At 43.5% G+C, this 17228-nt stretch overlaps 1 pseudogene; it reads left to right on the top strand.

Moving 5' to 3' along the window:
• Positions 1-13200: 13200 nt before the first annotated feature.
• Positions 13201-14167, top strand: LOC133368782 (WW domain-containing adapter protein with coiled-coil-like; annotated as a pseudogene).
• Positions 14168-17228: the final 3061 nt, after the last annotated feature.

The raw sequence follows: 17228 nt of genomic DNA, 5'->3' as shown, positions 1-17228 counted from the left end.
ATGGGGCTATGGTGTCAATGTGACAGCTCAAGGCATGCCAAGGCATACCATTGCCTCCAGACGCCAGCCCTCCACACTGGATATTTGAGGTAGCACAGCTGAGTTTGTGGCTCTTTTATCATTTCTCTATAACAGTGGTTATTTGCTAGGTTTGCTTGCCAAGGATGAATTTGGATCTAGGAGGTGATTCATAGGGCAAGGAAACATAATATTTATTTATTCTAAAATGTCTGCCCTGCCTCCTAGTTTGTGAATGAGTGGTTTACAAATAACTCATCATGGCAGTTTGCAAATTATCCAAAGACATGATCTAATAGGTAACAAAATCATTATCAGTGAGACAATTTAAAAACAACAAACAAGCAAAATAAAACAAGCGTCCAGCAAAAAAAAAATGAAATAAAAATAAAGTTTGGAAGCCACACAAACTAAGATCAGCAGCAAAGGTTTCACAAGTTTCCTGCAAACTAGCAGCATGGCCAACTCAAGGTCTGGTGTCTGGCAAGGTGCTCTCTGGTGCTCCTCCCACCCAGTCAGCTAGTACCCCTGGTCATAAAGCCCCAGTGGCCATAGGCTTAATTGGCAGCAACAGCTGAGTCTGGGAATCCACCAATCATTTTGATTTAAAATGACATGTGGCTTCCCCAATCTAGCCGCTGTTGCCCAAAGAGGCCTGTGGCTGTGGACACAGGCAGGTGGTAGGGCCAAAACAAGTGTGAGTGCCAGTGGGTTCTGCTGGGATACTTGGACAGCAGCAACTGCCCTAGAGTGCCAGGTGCTGGTGCTGGCCCTTTTAGCAAGCTGCTTGAGTGGGATTCCATAAGGAGAGCACCACTGAAAGGTTCCTGTTCTAAGTATTCATTTGGCTAAAGTTAGGTAGTGGAGGCATCATCTGAGTGGGCTCTCATTTAAACACACAGGTGTGCATGTGAGGATAAAAACATGCACTCTAGATAGGGACAAACATTATTATCATTATTATTATTAAGCTTAATATAAATATGGCACAGGAAGATAGCTTTAAACATGCATGTAAACTGATTGATGTTTTTAATTAAGTTGTTATGGTTATTTTTACTGATTTTATTTTTATATGTTTTATTGAGCCTTGATATATTCTTATGAAAGTGCAGATTATAAGTACATAAACAAACTTGTTCACTCACACAAGCACACATCATAGTTCTATCCATTTAAATGCTTGGGGAAATTGTCAACACCCTCCCTCTTTCCACTAGGGATTTGTGGACAGACACCTTCCACCCTCATCAGAGATTGAGTTTTATATAAAAAAAATGCCCCCCTTCTCTCAAAATTAACATTTTACTCTAGGCAAAATTCAGTGTCAACTTTATTTCCCACTTTTCCATGGGCTGGGATACAATGTTTCTGTTAATGTGATTTGGAATGGCATTCGTATTTTAAGCCACAGCATCACATTATTGGCTGGATCATTATCAGATCATGAACCACTATAACCTTTTCCCAGCAATTTTAATTGCTGATCCAGCTCTTCTCTTTATACCATGAATTCTTAAAAAGAAGAGAGGGTATACAGGAAACAAACAAATACGCAAAAGTCTTATACTATGTCTCTCTGTGTGTGCAGCAACCACATGAGCACGTTTCATAGTGTGTCTTAACATAATCTCAACACATCTCATCATAGCAAATCACACCACTAATTGTAAGTCATTGATTAGAGTTCCATCCAAAGTTTCTTTAACTCAAAGCACATTTGCTCCATGTGCCAAAGATAGTGGCACTCCTGACATGATTGAGAGTTGCACTGCAGCTCCGATATCACCTGTCTATCTGTCGCTGGACTGAAAGCACCCAACCGCCATGCAGTGTGTTTGAGTGCATTGGATCTCAACCACTTTATCTCTTTGTTAAATGCAGGGTATCATGCACAGCAAGGAACTTCTACATTTTCTTGCTTGGTTCACTAGTTTCTCAAGTCTACTTATTCACTGGACTCAGGGGACTGAGAAAGATTTTTTGCTTACATTATCTTGGCCAGTGGCATGTCCACACACACCTCATACGCACTATTGCTGGTACCAGTATCCAGGAAGACCATTCAGTGCTGGAGACACTGGACAGTTTAAGGCAGGTGTGGGAAACTTTTGGCCCTCCAGATATTGCTGAACTATAACTCCCGCCATCCTGGGGCCATTGGCCATATTTGCTTGGGCTGATGGGAGTTATAGTTCAGCTGCAGTCAAAGGGCCCGGAGGCCCCCCCCAGCTGGTTTAAAGGCTCATGGAGTTGAAACAGATCAGACCAGTACACAAAATCCACCCTACAAGTTGCTCTCCCATTCTTTGGGAAACCAGTGGAAAGGATGGTTTACAGGACCACAGAAATAAATGAAAGGCAGGGGTATTTTTTGCTTGGCCTTTCCCTCAGGCATGCTGCTTTGATCAGTCACTTGCAAAGGTCTTCTGGAGCATCAGCAAGCATCTCTTGATGTTGTTACTACTCTCCGCTTGTAATGCAGTGTTGTATTTTCGGTTTCCACATGAGTGGGCCTGGATATTGAGATCCTCATCAGAGGTCCTTCCATGGGCCCCCAAACTGTCTGAGGTGAGACTGGAGGTGAGGAGAGGTGGAACAGGGACTTTTCTGTAGTGAAATCCTGCCTTTGGAATTCACTTCCCAGAAAAGTTCATGGAGTGCCATCTGTTATTTTTTCAGCATCAGGTGAAGACTTTTCCATTACCTGAATTTCCTTTCCTTCCTTCCTCTTTTGAATCATGCTCCTCATTCTGTCACACAAATATACGAAAACAAGCCAAAGGGGGATGATGATGTGCAGGGTGTAAAGATCAAGGCTGTAACCAGCAAGGGTATGCATTTGACCCATCACATACTTCCCCAGAAGAAGCCTGCTTTGCTTCCCCAGCAATGCCACAAATAGCAACAGGACAGGCGGAATGCTGCGGCCGGTCTCCTGGTGCCTGTCTAGGTTTCTGAATCACGATGATATTATAGTCCAGACCAGATCACACCCAGAGATTAAGCGGAACCATTTCAAATTGCAAAATATAACAACATCACCCTTTTATAAGAGCAGCAGAAGAATCCAGCTCCTGCAATTTGATAAGCCAAGGGTTGGGATACACAACGAGTTAGAAAAACGCGTAATTGTTTATTTGGGATATCTCATATTTGGGTTGAGTGTAATAGAATCCTTTGTAACCAGGTCTTTCTCTCTCTGCATATCAGTAAGAGATTTCATTACAGATTAGTAGCACTGTACCCTTTTGATTCCAACGCTTTCATACTCCTCACCTGCTTACCAACTGCACATTAATGAAATGTCTACTAATTCATATAACTACATTTAGAAATAAGAATTTCTGGAAACCTCACATATAACCTGCTTAGGCTCAGGATGCCTCAAAAATGAAAGTTTTATTCCTCCTGCCCTAACAAAATTTTCTTGTTCCACAGCCACCTCCAAGTGTACGTGGACCCTTCACAAGGATGCCACTAGTGCCAGCCCATGGCTATCTCAAACGTCTCCCTATTCAGACGTCCACAGCCAGCCAGTCATTAGCTTAGCAGTGCCCTGGATAGCCCAGCAGCAGGTAAAATGGCCAGAATTTCCCAGGCACTTTAAATATTGAACCTATTTCAAAAACGTTGAATATTGACTGTATAGCCAAAAATATTATCCCCCCCCCATGCACTGGAAGGGTCTCTAAGCCAGCATGTCACAAAAGGGGAGCCCATCCTTTCTGAGAATTCTGAACCACGTATTTCTGACTTGACAATAGAGAAAACAATAAGCACAATCGTTTGCTCCTCCATGTGGCAAGACTGCTTAAGTAAATCTATATGCTTTCTATGTATGGATGGGATTGGGAAACAGAGGTTACATAAACCCACTTCAGTCCCCACAGTTGCCTCAAAGTTGGCCGGGCTCCAAGCAGCTCGGCCAAGACCATTTGGCAGACATTGCTTGACAGTTCCAGGAAAAATATGGAATATTCAGAGACTATTTCAAGGAGGCCTCTCAGTGATTCTTGTCACAACAACTACTTTAAACTAAGCTCTTGAAAAAATGCCTTTAAATGCACACCATTATAAATAAAACTTACTATCATTTTAATGTGTGTGTGTGTGTGTGTGTGTGAAATCTCTGAGGTCAAATCTATTTTAAGATAGAATGGTGGATCCAGAAAAGGTCCTGTTATCATGTATGCAATAGGGGGCCCTTCACTGGAGCTCTTCACATTCACTAGGATCCAAACAACCCTGTGGCCAGCTTCACCTACTAACATGGGCTTTAAATGTGGGGGCTTTATGAACATCAGCTCCCCTTCCTTCTGACAAATACCAAATGGCAAACTCCTTTGGAATCAAAGGGGATTATCAAGAGAGGTTTGTGGTATGTATGAGGAACGCTGCCATTCACAGTCAAAATGCCCACAGATTGCATACAAAGCTTTCATTATCTATTCAGACTGTAACTCATTTGTTTTGTTCTGTCCCTTGATGTCGTTTGATGTTTGCAGGTATTCCTGTATATTATAGACTGTATCCAGCATTCTCTATCCGCCAGTGCAAGGGCCGTTAGGCTAGCGGATGGGTGAGTTTTAATGTTGCACAAGAGAAGAATCCAATGCAACAGTTACACTGGAAATTCATTGCACAACAGATTGTGCAATCGATGGTGCAACAAAGTAACCTGCTTATGTATTCACTTCTGCAACAACCTTCCGCTGGTGCAAAGCATTTCACCAGTGGAACGATGATACTAAGGTAAAGTGATTTTACCTTAGCAATACGTTGGATGCAACCCTGTATCATATTATGTTATGAGAATAATAGACTTTGAAGGACCTCTAAGGTCATCAGTCTCCTGTCAATACAGGAAATAGTCTACTGCAGCATCCTTGATAGGTGGCAATCTAGCCTCTACTTAAAAACCTGTTAACCATGAAGAGTCCACCACTTTTGAGTAAGGTTGGAAAGATCTGATCTGGCCACGGTGACACATGCCTTAGTTACATCCCGTTTAGATTACTGTAATGCACTCTACGTGGGGCTGCCTCTGAAGACTGTTCGGAAACTTCAGTTGGTGCAACGTGCTGCAGCTAGAATGTTAACTGGGGCTGGTTACAGGGACCATACGACTCCCCTGTTACAAAAGCTCCACTGGTTGTCACTCTGTTTCCGGACACAATTCAAAGTGCTGGTGATGACCTATAAAGCCCTATATGGCTTAGGTCCAGGCTATCTGTCAGACCGTATCTCCCTATATGAGCCTGCCCGGGCCTTGAGATCCTCAGGAGAGGCCCTTCTCTCAATACCTACGTCCTCACAAGCACGACTAGTGGGGACGTGAGATAGGGCCTTTTCGGTGGCTGCCCCGAGGCTTTGGAACTCCCTTCCTAGGAAAGCAAGAATGGCCCCCTCCTTGCAGTCCTTCCGTCGGCAAGCAAAGACTTTTTTATTTCAACAAGCCTTTGCAACTGAAAGCTGTTAAGGACAGGACTTGAAGGGTGCTGCATTGCTAATATTTTAAACTGAGTTTGAATTATTTTAACTGTATGTATGAATGGTTTTAATACTGTAAATTGTTTAATTTAATTTTAATCTAGACTTTTGTATGTTTTTAATTATATGTGTGCTTTTATCTGGAAGCTGCCGTGAGTTCCAGTTTTGGAAAAAGGGCGGGGTAAAAATAATGATAATAAATAAGTAAATAAAATAAATCTGCTCACTTTGGTTCTCTCAATTTCTAATTTTTCCAAATGTAAATTCAGTTCTCCACATTTCTGCAGCAATTTGTGGTTTGTTTGTTTGTTTCTTTAAAAATCCTCATGAAAATTCTCCAGCCTCTTAGTGCAAATTTCTCCTAACAAACACATTTCTCTAGGCTGTTTTGACCTATGTACACATTTTTGCAAACCATTTCTTAACATATAATGCATTTTGCATGCTATTTTCACTCATATATTCATTTTTATGTACACATTCCCCTAATATATGCATTTTTGTAAACATTGGCTGGCAAACAGCATTGCAAAATTCGAGTAAGTGTGCATTGCAGGCTGTGTTTCTGTTATCATATTGTTTTGGAAAGTACAAATTTGATAGATTCACCTTTGTATGCAAACTGAATTTAATTTCTCGCCCATCCTTACCTTCAATACAGTCTGTTCCGTTGTCATAAGAAGAGCCTTGATGGATCAAAATGAAGCCCTTCTTATTCCAGCATCCTGTCCTCACAGTGGCCACCCAGATGCCTATGAGAAGTCCACAAGCAGCACATGAGCCCCACAGCATTCTCCCCACCGGTACTTCCCAACAACTGGTGTTCAGAGCCATGCCACCTTCAATCCTGGAGGTAGTACACAGCCATTGCGGCTAGTAGCCATTGAGGGACTTACTCTCCACGAATTTGTCCAATACACTTTCAGAGTTGGATGCTGAATAGCCTTGCACCACCAGGAAGGTCTTCTGAAATTCCTTTCTTAGAATCTGAACCTGTTGATTCAGGTCCTACCCTCTGGAGCAACAGAAAACCATCATCTAACCTTTAGAGGCAAATCACTGCTTTTTAAGCATCCTTCCCTTCAGTCTACAATATGGGCATAAAAATACTAGCCTCATACTATAAGGCATCTTACAGTGCACTCTTATGTATGTCTCCTCAGAAGTAAGCCCTACTGAGTTCAACTGGATTTAGTCCCAGGTAAGTGTGCATAGGATTGCAGCCTTGTGCCTTAGTATGAGTTTATGGCAGTGGCGAAATTTGAAGCGGGGACTTCTTGATTTACTTGCAGCTTAGGGTTTATTCTAAGCTTCCTCCCTCCCCCACTGCACAAGAAGCCAACACACTGCCCACCCCAGGACTAGCCAAGTAATTTGTCCCATAATATACTATTAGCAGGTCCTTTTTTTGTGACAGTGCTCACAGGGCAGGAGTAGCAGCACCTCTGGGTTTTTTGCAGCCCATGCCAGCCATTTTGTGCTGGCACCCACAGTCCTTTTATCAAGATATGAGTACTGGCACCTCATTTTTTTAACCAAAATAGTGCTGTCTATTAGTATAAGGTTATGAAATTTTGAAAGAAACCAGTATTTATCTTCATTTTCTATTTAAAAAAATATTTTCTCATCTATTCCTTTTTTAGAAACTACCTAGCTCTTTGTTAAATCCCATATGCTCAACTGCACAAAAATTTATTTCCCAATGCACAATTGGTTTGTGTTTTTTTACATTGCACAAAATGTGTTTAGCTGCACGTTAGAATAAACCCTGTTGGGGCTCAGGCAGCCGTTATGCTACAACACTGGAGTGTGTTGGGACAGAATGGATGATTTTTAAATGCATTTTATAAGCATGCTTCCTCCTCTCAAGACCATGGTCTATTCTTTGAGTTTGATTAATTTCTTTAAAAACAAAACAAAACAACACTAATTATGTGCATGGGCAACTTTGCACTCTATATTGTTACTTCACTACTTCCACCTTCCCATTCACCCAAAGTGGAGGCAGCTTGAGGCATCTCAGTGGGATTGCAAAGCAGCAGTGTGTGTGGTCCACTGAGGGATGGATGTCAGTTTTGGTTTCTATCAGTTTCTCATTTTTCCAATCTTCAGTTCTCCACATTTCTGCATCAGTTTCCTTTTTTTAAAAAAAAAAACACGTCCTCATGAATGCATCAGTACATTAGTGCACCTTCTCCTAATATACACATTTTTTGTGTGCCATTTTGTACTAATAGATGCGTTTATGCCCACTTTCCCCTAGTACAGTGGTTTGCAGACACACACACCCCAGACAACTTGAACATTGCTGAGGATCTTGGTGCACCGTTTAATGATTTTTCTGCCCGCTGTATGGTTTTTAACTGTAGTTTTACAGACTATCGTGGACCACCAGAATAAAGCTCATGGACCGCTGGTGGTCCCTGGACCACAGTTTGGGAAGCCCTGCTCTAGTATATGCATTTTTCCAGAGCTTGGAAAAATTACTTTTTTGAACTACAACTCCCATCAGCCCAATCCAGTGGCCATGCTGGCTGGAGCTGATGGGAGTTGTAGTTTAAAAAAGTAACTATTCCAAGTGCTGCATGTTTCTGCACTTCAGTTGGTTGGTGAGCTACAACACAAAATTCAGAGAAGTGTGATTGCTGTGTTTTGGTTTGTATGTCATTTCGGGAAGTGCAAATTAGGCAGATTTTCCTTTAAATGCTAAACGGACTGAAACTTCTCCCCTATCCTTAGCTCCATCTAGTTCAGTATACTAACTGGCAGCAGTTCTCCAGGTAGAGTCTTTTCAAACTCTACCTGGAGATGTCAGGGATTGGTCCTGAAAGCTTCTGCATGTCAAACATGCATTTCACTGCAACAGAACTTCCCAGCTGAGGATGTTGTTTTTTCTGCTTACTTGTATATGTTTTGAAACAACCTCATGCACTTGCACAAATGTGTTTTAAGGTAAGTTGTACATTATTTTATTTTGTATCCCCTAGGAAATGTTTGATGTTATTTTTATTGGGTTGGTTGTTTTAATTGCTGTATTTTGTGTTTTGAAACAGGGTAGGATGCTTTTGTAAGCTGCCTAGAGAATTTTGTTGGTGAGCAGCCTTACACATGCACTAAATAATAATATGAAAGTTTGCAAGCGTTTTTGTTCAGTGTTCTTGCACTGTGCAGCTAGTGATGGTAAAACAACCCTCAAAATAAGATAAAACAAGAAACATTTCAGTTATGTTACCTTAAGAGGGTTATTGCCAGGTGTTGGGGTGGGGTAGGAAATAGCCAATCATAAAGAAATTGCAACGGGTTGTATCTACTGTTAGTTGTACTCAGAGTAGACTCATTAATGGTGATGATTAGCTTGAATCCATTAACCCTAATGGGCCTAATCTGAGTAGAACTCAGTTGGATACAACTCAATTAAGGGTCATGGCTCAGTAGCAGAGGAGGTCCCAGATTCAATCCCTGACATCTCCAGGTAGGGCTGGAAAAATCCACACTGCAGTGTTCTAACACTCTTCTGGGAGTAAATCCCACTGAGATCAACGGGGCTTATATTTCTGTTAGAAATTTAACAGAAACAGAACAGTATAGGATTCCGTTTGCATCAGTTCCATTTTGGAGAAAAAAACAGTTACTTTAGAACTCCAAACTCCCAGGAGGAACTCAGATGAGGAGCATTTCTGAAGTCTCCCTCTGTAGCACTCTCCCCTAAGTGCAGTGGTGGCTGGTGCCCATTGGGACTGGTGGGGTAGAAGGCAGGGAGGCCAATAGGAGGTGGATCCAGAGCCAATGACAGACAGAGCCCCCTAATTCTAGTTTCTCTCCATCCTCCTCCCTGCTGAGTTCTGTAATGGCAACACCGCAACTAAGGAGGCGGAAGCTGTCAGAGAGTGCAACCCCCTGGACTGGTTGCAAGTAAGAAGGCTGGTAGGTGAGGGCTAACTGAGGTTGGTGGGGCAGTGCCCCATTTGCCCAATTGACCAGCCTCCACTGCTTAAGTCCTCAAGGTACTTCAAAAATACCTCTTCAGGTCGATTTATAGAAAGAAGGATACTAGTACTGTCACCCCCCTATTACAGATCAGGGGTAGGGTAGCCAATGTGATGCTTTCCAGATGTTGCTTGCCTACAACTCCCATTATCATTGACCATTGGGTGATGGGGATGATGGAGCTTGGGAGTCCAACAACATTTTGGGGGTCATAGGTTCCCCATCCCTACCTCAGGGAGAGAACAGTGGGGGAAAGAATACGACTTTCCAGCGGCTACCCAGGAGGTTCATAGCTCAGCTGAGTTTGGGAGACTGGGGGACATTCTGGTTCAGATCTGATGCTCCTAACCAGGGTCAGCTCCAGTTCTGGAGGGTGAATGGGGAAGACACCCTCCATGGTTTCCTCTTTCTCAGTGAGTTTACCTCCATATTGCAGCAGGTCCCGGGGGCTCTTGTCCATGGGTTCCTTGCTGGGTGTGAGCCTTTGGCAGATTCCCAACCATGCTGATCCTTGACACTGACACTGGTCATAACACTATGCCTGCTCTCATGGAGGATTGCGCAAGTTACCTGTGGTGCTTTCAGGTACACATCACACAGTGCAGACATGCTCTTAAGAAATGTACACCAGACATCAAGGATTTCTGTGTGTGACAAATTCACAAGCATTTTGTGCGCCCCAGAGACAGTTCATTGGCACTAAGGCCTCTTCCACACTTGAAGTGAATGAAGAAGCCAGGGTCAAATTTCAGATTTTCCTATCGAAAAAAAATGTGGTAAACAGTTAGACAGTTTTAAAAGAGATAGATGAGCAAGTATTCTTGTGTCTCACTGAAGCATAGGCTGTAAGGTACTAATCATGCTGTAACAAGACAAATGAAATATTTGAATTTTGCCATTTTTGTATTGTATTCAAGCACAGTGAATTCCCACCAAAGGGCAATCCAGCCCCCCAGAATTCCTCTTCCTAGCCCTTTTCCTTTGGCTTTGGAGGGAAAAAAACCTGCTGCAGGTCTGCATTAAGAATCCTGCCAGAGAACATTACCTAACCTTGTTACTGAATTAAGATAATTAAATCCTAAATACAATAGTTAAACAGACAGCACAATGGGTTGTCTCCAATGCTAGTCCTACTTAGAGTAGACCCACTGAAATGAATAGGCCTGACTAACTTTGGTCAATTAATTTCAGTGGGCCTACTCTGAGTAGATGTTAATTGGCTATGACTCAGTATTTATCTTTAAAGCCTTTTAAAATTGGGAAAACGTTGTGAGATACAAGGGAAACCTGGTTGTTTTCTACTTCTGACTAGATTTTAAAGTGTCCATCAAGGCCACTTTAAAGGCCAGTCATGGATTACAGTAAGATTTGATTTCAAACTGTGTGGGAAAAGGAAAACAGGTCATCTGACGTCCCATCCACTTGTCAAACCTGGGCTGCGGAGGTGGCCTCAGGGTGTAAGACTAACTAGGAATGGGCTTAGGCGCTTGATGGGCCTCTTTCTCTAGGGTCACTCAGCTTCCCTGGACTGTTAGGGGGCAGGGGATGGTCTGTCCACCAGACAAAGGCTTCTCTTGCAGCCCATGTGCTCCTGACACATATGACTGGGCAGTGAGGTGAGGAAGATGAGAAATGCTTCATGGTTTGACTGTTTCTTGTTCCGTTGCTGTGGCTGAGTGGCTAGGGAACTGAGCTGTAGTGTGTGTGGTATGGGTTTGAGCCATGAGAGGATTGGCTGCACCTGTGTTTGGCTGACATAGGGACATTTCTATGTCATCTCTGCAACTGCACCACAACGTCTCCACCACTTCTGCCAACTTCATGACATTAATCTCTGTTGGCATCACCACATGCTAGGAAGACAGGGAGACATCTTCTCTCCCACAAGTGGTAGTGACGGACACCATCTTGGGTGGCTTTGATTCATGGAGGATAAGGCTACTAGCAGCAATGGCTATGTTCTACCCCTACTGTCAGAGGCAGGATGCCCTTGAATACTAGTTGCTGAAAACTGCAGAAGGGGAGAGCACTGTTGTGCTCAGGTCTTTCTGGTGGGCTTCCCATAGGCATCTGGTTGGCCACTGTGAAAACAGGATGCTGGACTAGATGGGCCACTGGCCTGATCCAACAGGCACCTTTTGTGTTCTGATAAGAAGATAGAAAGCCACCTTTTTCCAGATCAGACCATTGGTCCATCTACAGGCCCACTGCCACAACGACTGGCAATGACCCTCCAGGATTTCTGACTGGGATCCTGTGGGGATTGCTGGATTCATGTCAGTGGGGCAATGGAATCCGCTCTGGGTTTTCAGTCTTCAGCACCTTGGACAGCTCCTTAAAAGTTTGGACTAAAACTTGGGCAGATTCTACTGCCCAACCTATATGGAGCCACCAGCTGCCACTGCTGGACCTCTCTCAGCCCTATCTGGGAGCCCATGTGGTGTAATGGTTAGAGCATTGGACTGGGACCTGGGAGACCAGGGCTCAACTCCCTGGTTGGTCATGAAACTTGCTGGGTGGCCTTGGGCAGGTCACTATATCTATCAGTCTAACCTACCTCACAGGGTTGTTGTGAGGATAAAACAGGGAGGGGGAGAGTGATGTTTTCACACGAGCTCCTTGGAGAGGGAAAGGTGGGGTATAAATGCAATAATAAATAAACAAAATACCTGGAGATTCCAGAGACTGAACACGGGGTTACACAAAACAGTTGCTCTTCTACTAGGGTATGTCCCTTCCATGTGCTGGCTGTACAGGTGTTGTTATTACTCATTCTGTGCTTTTTGGAGCAGCGTATTTCCCCGCACCTGTTCTGAAGAAGTGTAGGACATGGCAGATGCCCGCAGCGTATCGAAGCATAGCATAGCGATGTCCCTTCGTTGCATTTATATCCCACTGAAATCAATGTCAACTCATGACTAATCTTCCCATTGATTCCAATGAGAAGTAAGTACAATTAAGTCTGGACCCATCATCATCATCAAATGGTGCCACTGTTGCAGTTTGGCATATATTGCAGCAGAGTGCAGAAACAAATAGTCTATTAAGTCTGGCAGTTAAAGAATAAAGAAATGTAAGACTTATTGCTGCTGGGAGATAAAGTCACTCTGACTACAGGCATACATGTGGTCATTGTGGAGCCACATGGCTGGCACTCATGGGCACTATCTCTGATTGAGGAGAAAGACAGGGAGGAAGTAAAACCTGAGCAGAAACAAACATATGGTTGTTAAGGAAAGGATCAGCGAAGGAAGAATAGGTTGCCTTTCTGTCATGTCATATGCACTGGTGCTATACACCCAACAGCTGCCCCTATACTTGACAATTTTAAGAGATGCTAAAAAGTCCAGTCCGTGCTCCAATGAACTTTCAGTCTCAATGATGATGGTTTGGGAGATAATGGGTTGATTTCAACTAACTTTAATTCAGAGTAGACCCACTGAAAAGAATGGCCATCTACTAAATTAGGTCCATTCATTTCCATGGGTCTATTCTGAGAAAAAGATTGTTGACTACAACCCAATGTAGGGAAGGGGGCAGGCCTTGATCACGGGAAGGGCCGACAACAGCTGACATTAAACGAAGGTGGTGGCATCTGAGTTTCCTGGATGTAGTCAGACGGCAATAGTGTTGGGAGCAGAGGCTGAGGGTGGGCGGGCAGCGGAGGGCGAGTGAAGGTGGACAGTGGCAGCAGTGGAGGAGATGTCATCGTCATCTTTTTCCTCGGTGCTCATCTTTGTGTCTTCGTTCTGCAGGGGCATCTCTCCTTCTCAGTGGTGTGGAGGAGATGGGCCCGTGAGTGCTGCTTCCCCTCACAGGTGAACCACCTGAGCCACCCCTCCTCCTCCCTCCCTCCCTCCCCTTCCTCCTCCTCCTCTTCCCTGTTCCTGGTCAGAGCACTGCTTTCCCCTCACTCCTTAGTGGTTCCCCTGGCCCGGCCACACCCTCCTGGTCCCCTCAGTCTCTCATACACAGACTGGGTATTGATGGTAATGTATGTGAGGGAACAGCAAAGACTCAGTGATGGCTGTCATGATCACAAGGGAGACTCACAGCCCTACCAGGCCCTTAAATACTCATGAAAGAGTCACCCCAGTGGTGGTGTTCACCGGCATGACAACACCACAGATCCTTCACCACCCAATACAATGTTGCGGTGATCTGAAAGCCCTGAAAACAAATATGGTGATAACACTGGACACAGTAAAGCTAAAAGCATGCATACTCACAGAGTTAGAGAGAGGGATGGTGGGACCAGTTATTCTCCACAAGAAAATTCTCAATACCACAGTGCTCTTCATAGCTCAAATTCATACTCTTCAAATCCTTGCAATAATCCAAGTAAAACTTCTGATGCTTCCTATGATTCTGCTGATGACTGGTCTGACCACATTAGTTCTTCTGGCAAAAAGTACTACTATAGCTGCCGAACAGAAGTTTCACAGCGGAAAAACCAAAAGAATGGCTTGAAAGAGAGCAGAGACAAAAATAAGCAACCAAAATGTCTGTCAACAGTTGCCCAAAAGACAGAGATTAGAGGAGAGAAGTGATGCAGGCAACTGCTACTAGTGGATTTGCTAGTGGAATGGATGAGAAGTATTCCAGGGATAATGGGAAAAATACAATCAAGCACAGACAGATCCATATATTTGAACTTTTGAGGAGCTGAACCACATTCCTGCCACTGAGGCTGAGGCTGGTGATCAGGGCCTCATTTCAGCTGAGGATGGCTGGTAGGAGGCCACAGAGCTGGAACCCACAGCACCAGGGTACATAGAATCTGAGCTGGGACCCTCATGGGCCTTCCCCTGGCCTGAAAACCTGGGTACATCACATACTACCTCACCAGTCCAGCAGGGCAGGGGATACACCAGTGGGAGACCACAGAGTAAAGAAATGGCCATCTTCAGGCGAGACAACTGGCCCTTTAATACATAGTAGTTCTCCAATGAGGGCAGAACCTAGGAGATGCATGAGACAGAGGTTCAAAAGGCCACAGTTCACCTCCAGCTTCTGTTGGAGCAAGTTGCTCACTAGGAGCTCTCCTTGGTGCTGACACAACCAACCTGCCTTGTTCCACTGTATGCCACCTTCCCTGTGGGCTCCTCCTTGGAACCAGAACAGGGCAGTCCTGTGGACTGTGCCATTTAAAAAGTTAAAAAAGAGAGGTATTTGAAGATGTGGCCTTACAAAAGTGGCCAGGAAGGAATTCCAACGAGGCATGGGAGGCAGTGATGGAGAATGGGCAGGGCCATTTAAGGAAGGTAAGATGCTTGAGGGGAGCCTGAGGGGTATAGAGTTGCTGGAATATCATGGGAAATATGACTAGAATGGTAGAATGGGTAGGGTACTCTGTCTTTCAGGAAAACCTTTCTGCCATTACTGATCTCCTGTTGGGAGGAATGCCAGGGTTCTCCTTTGCTGTCAGTTCAAAGAAACCTGTATTATAAGAGGTCTGGACTTGATGACATTTGATATTCCTTTCAACTTTGATTTCAATGCATGAACAATTTATTAATCTGTTCCAGTCATCCCAGAACCAGCTATATCAAGGATGGAAAATCTCAGAGCCAAAGGCTGGGAGACATCCTTCCCCACCTTCTCCCAATTTCCATAGATATAGAATCAGGACCTCAATCCACACAACAAGTGGAAGATCTGGTAAGAACTTGGGAAACGTTGACCTTAAAAAACCTGGGTCTTTCTATTGTAGGAAAGTGAAATCTGAAAAGGGAAGCTGTGGTACTTGACAAACCACACAGGCCATTTATTGAAAAATGTATGTGCCTTCCAATGCCACAGATGTTATTCCTATCAGAATCATGAAAGAGACAGGGCAATTTAATCCAACCAAACTCATCTTAACCAAAATCTTTAAATATTTGTGTACACACACACACACACACACACACACACACACACACACACACACACACACACACACACACACACACACACACACACACACACACACACACACACAAACTTATAAAGAAACAGCTTTGGGGCAATTCCACTAGAGTCAATGACATTATATAAAAGACCTTAATTCCAAACCCACTGAGTGCAAATCCTTCTGTTGACATGAATAGGTTTTGGTTAAAGAACTGTAAGAAGAGAAGAGAGGCCAGCAGGGACTTTGAAGCTGCCCATCAACCACTAGTAGGAATGGATAGAACAGTCATCTTCCAACCCATTTCATTTTCACCAGTGCTCAATCACAGGTCTGTTTGGTCTTTTTGAAAGAACACATGAAAAGTCTGCCTTTAAATTGTATGCATGTTGTACACCTTCTTTATGTGAAATACAATGATTTTTTTTTTCTTGTAAATGTAAAATAAGTGTTTTTGTGTGCCTGCTTTTTTCCTCACCAAAACTGAATACCAAAATCCAGATAAGTGCATAATTCGACCAGGAGATGTATTTTGATCTGCAAGCAAGCTCAGGAATGTGAGAAGCGCATGAGTTTCTCCTGTTAGCGGCAGCTGAATTGCAGACTGAACAAGTACACAGCTCACCTGCTCAGTCTTCCCCCGTTATGGTGAGATGTTCTGCATTACTGTTTAAGCTAACTTTTATTCAGAGTAGATGCATTGAAATGAACGGCTATGGCCAACTTAGGCCCATTAATTTCAATGGGTCTACTCTGAATAAAAGATAGTTCAATACAATCCCATAATCACTTTCTAAATGTACAGCTGTACATAAATTAGCACATGAAAATGTTATGGAAATTGTATCCCCTTTTGTCCTTTGTTTTTTTTAGGGGGGGGAGGGTGATGCAAAGGTGGCAATCCTAATCAGCAACTTTTCTCTCCTCTAGCACACACTCTGCTCCTTGATTATTGCATGGAGTTTGTCTGTCTGGCTTCCCTTGAATTGTAGTTGACCTGGATAGATTTGGGGAACCAACTGCAGAACTGGAGCATGCACAGTATGACTTCTCCCCCCCCATCCCCTTGCTACATTACCGATAGACACATACCCATTGATGAAGCACAGCATAAAAACAAACTTGATGTGATCCCACATGTAACTGCTTCAATATTTTTTAACAAGTGTTTCACACTGGTGCACGTATGCAGTCCTGTACATTTGTAAAGCACCAGAAGAAAATAATCTGGACGCAACCATATGCAGTATCAAGCCAGGTTTGCTTTTTCTGGTGTGCATGTTTACAAAAATCACTGCCCAAATGTGCAATGGTTATACAGAGGAGCAGATATAGTTTCCAAGGGTTGTGAGGCACAGCTGTTGCTGCCCCCAATGCTTCCTGCTTTCACAATCACCCCCTAGTGTTCAGTACGCCGTGCTGAACTTTTGGGCCAGCTTTTTTTGCTTTTCTAAAAATTCAATCCCAGGTGGAAGGATGAAGATCAGAACTCGGGGTGGGAGAGAAATTTGCTTTGGCTCACATTTTAATGCAAACCAACCTACTTCGAGAAACGATACGTGAACTGACATGCAGCCGTCCTTCAAAATTCTTACTTCTCTGAATTTTGTCATGGAGCTCTCCAACCAAAAAAGCATACAAAAATGAATATGTTAGGGGAAACTGTGCATAAAAATATACATGATAGTGAAAATAACATACAAATATGAATTATATTAGGGGGCACTGCTGTAACAACAAGTTCATTAGGTAAAGATGCATGTGTTAGGTGAAATTCACACTAAAATGCTGATGAATTTTCATGAGTTCTTAAAAAAATGCAAACTGATGCAGAAAT

Source organism: Rhineura floridana, chromosome 12 (genome assembly GCF_030035675.1).
Source record: "Rhineura floridana isolate rRhiFlo1 chromosome 12, rRhiFlo1.hap2, whole genome shotgun sequence".
In the NCBI taxonomy this organism is placed as follows: domain Eukaryota; kingdom Metazoa; phylum Chordata; class Lepidosauria; order Squamata; family Rhineuridae; genus Rhineura; species Rhineura floridana.
This window is presented reverse-complemented; position numbering and strand designations above follow the sequence as displayed.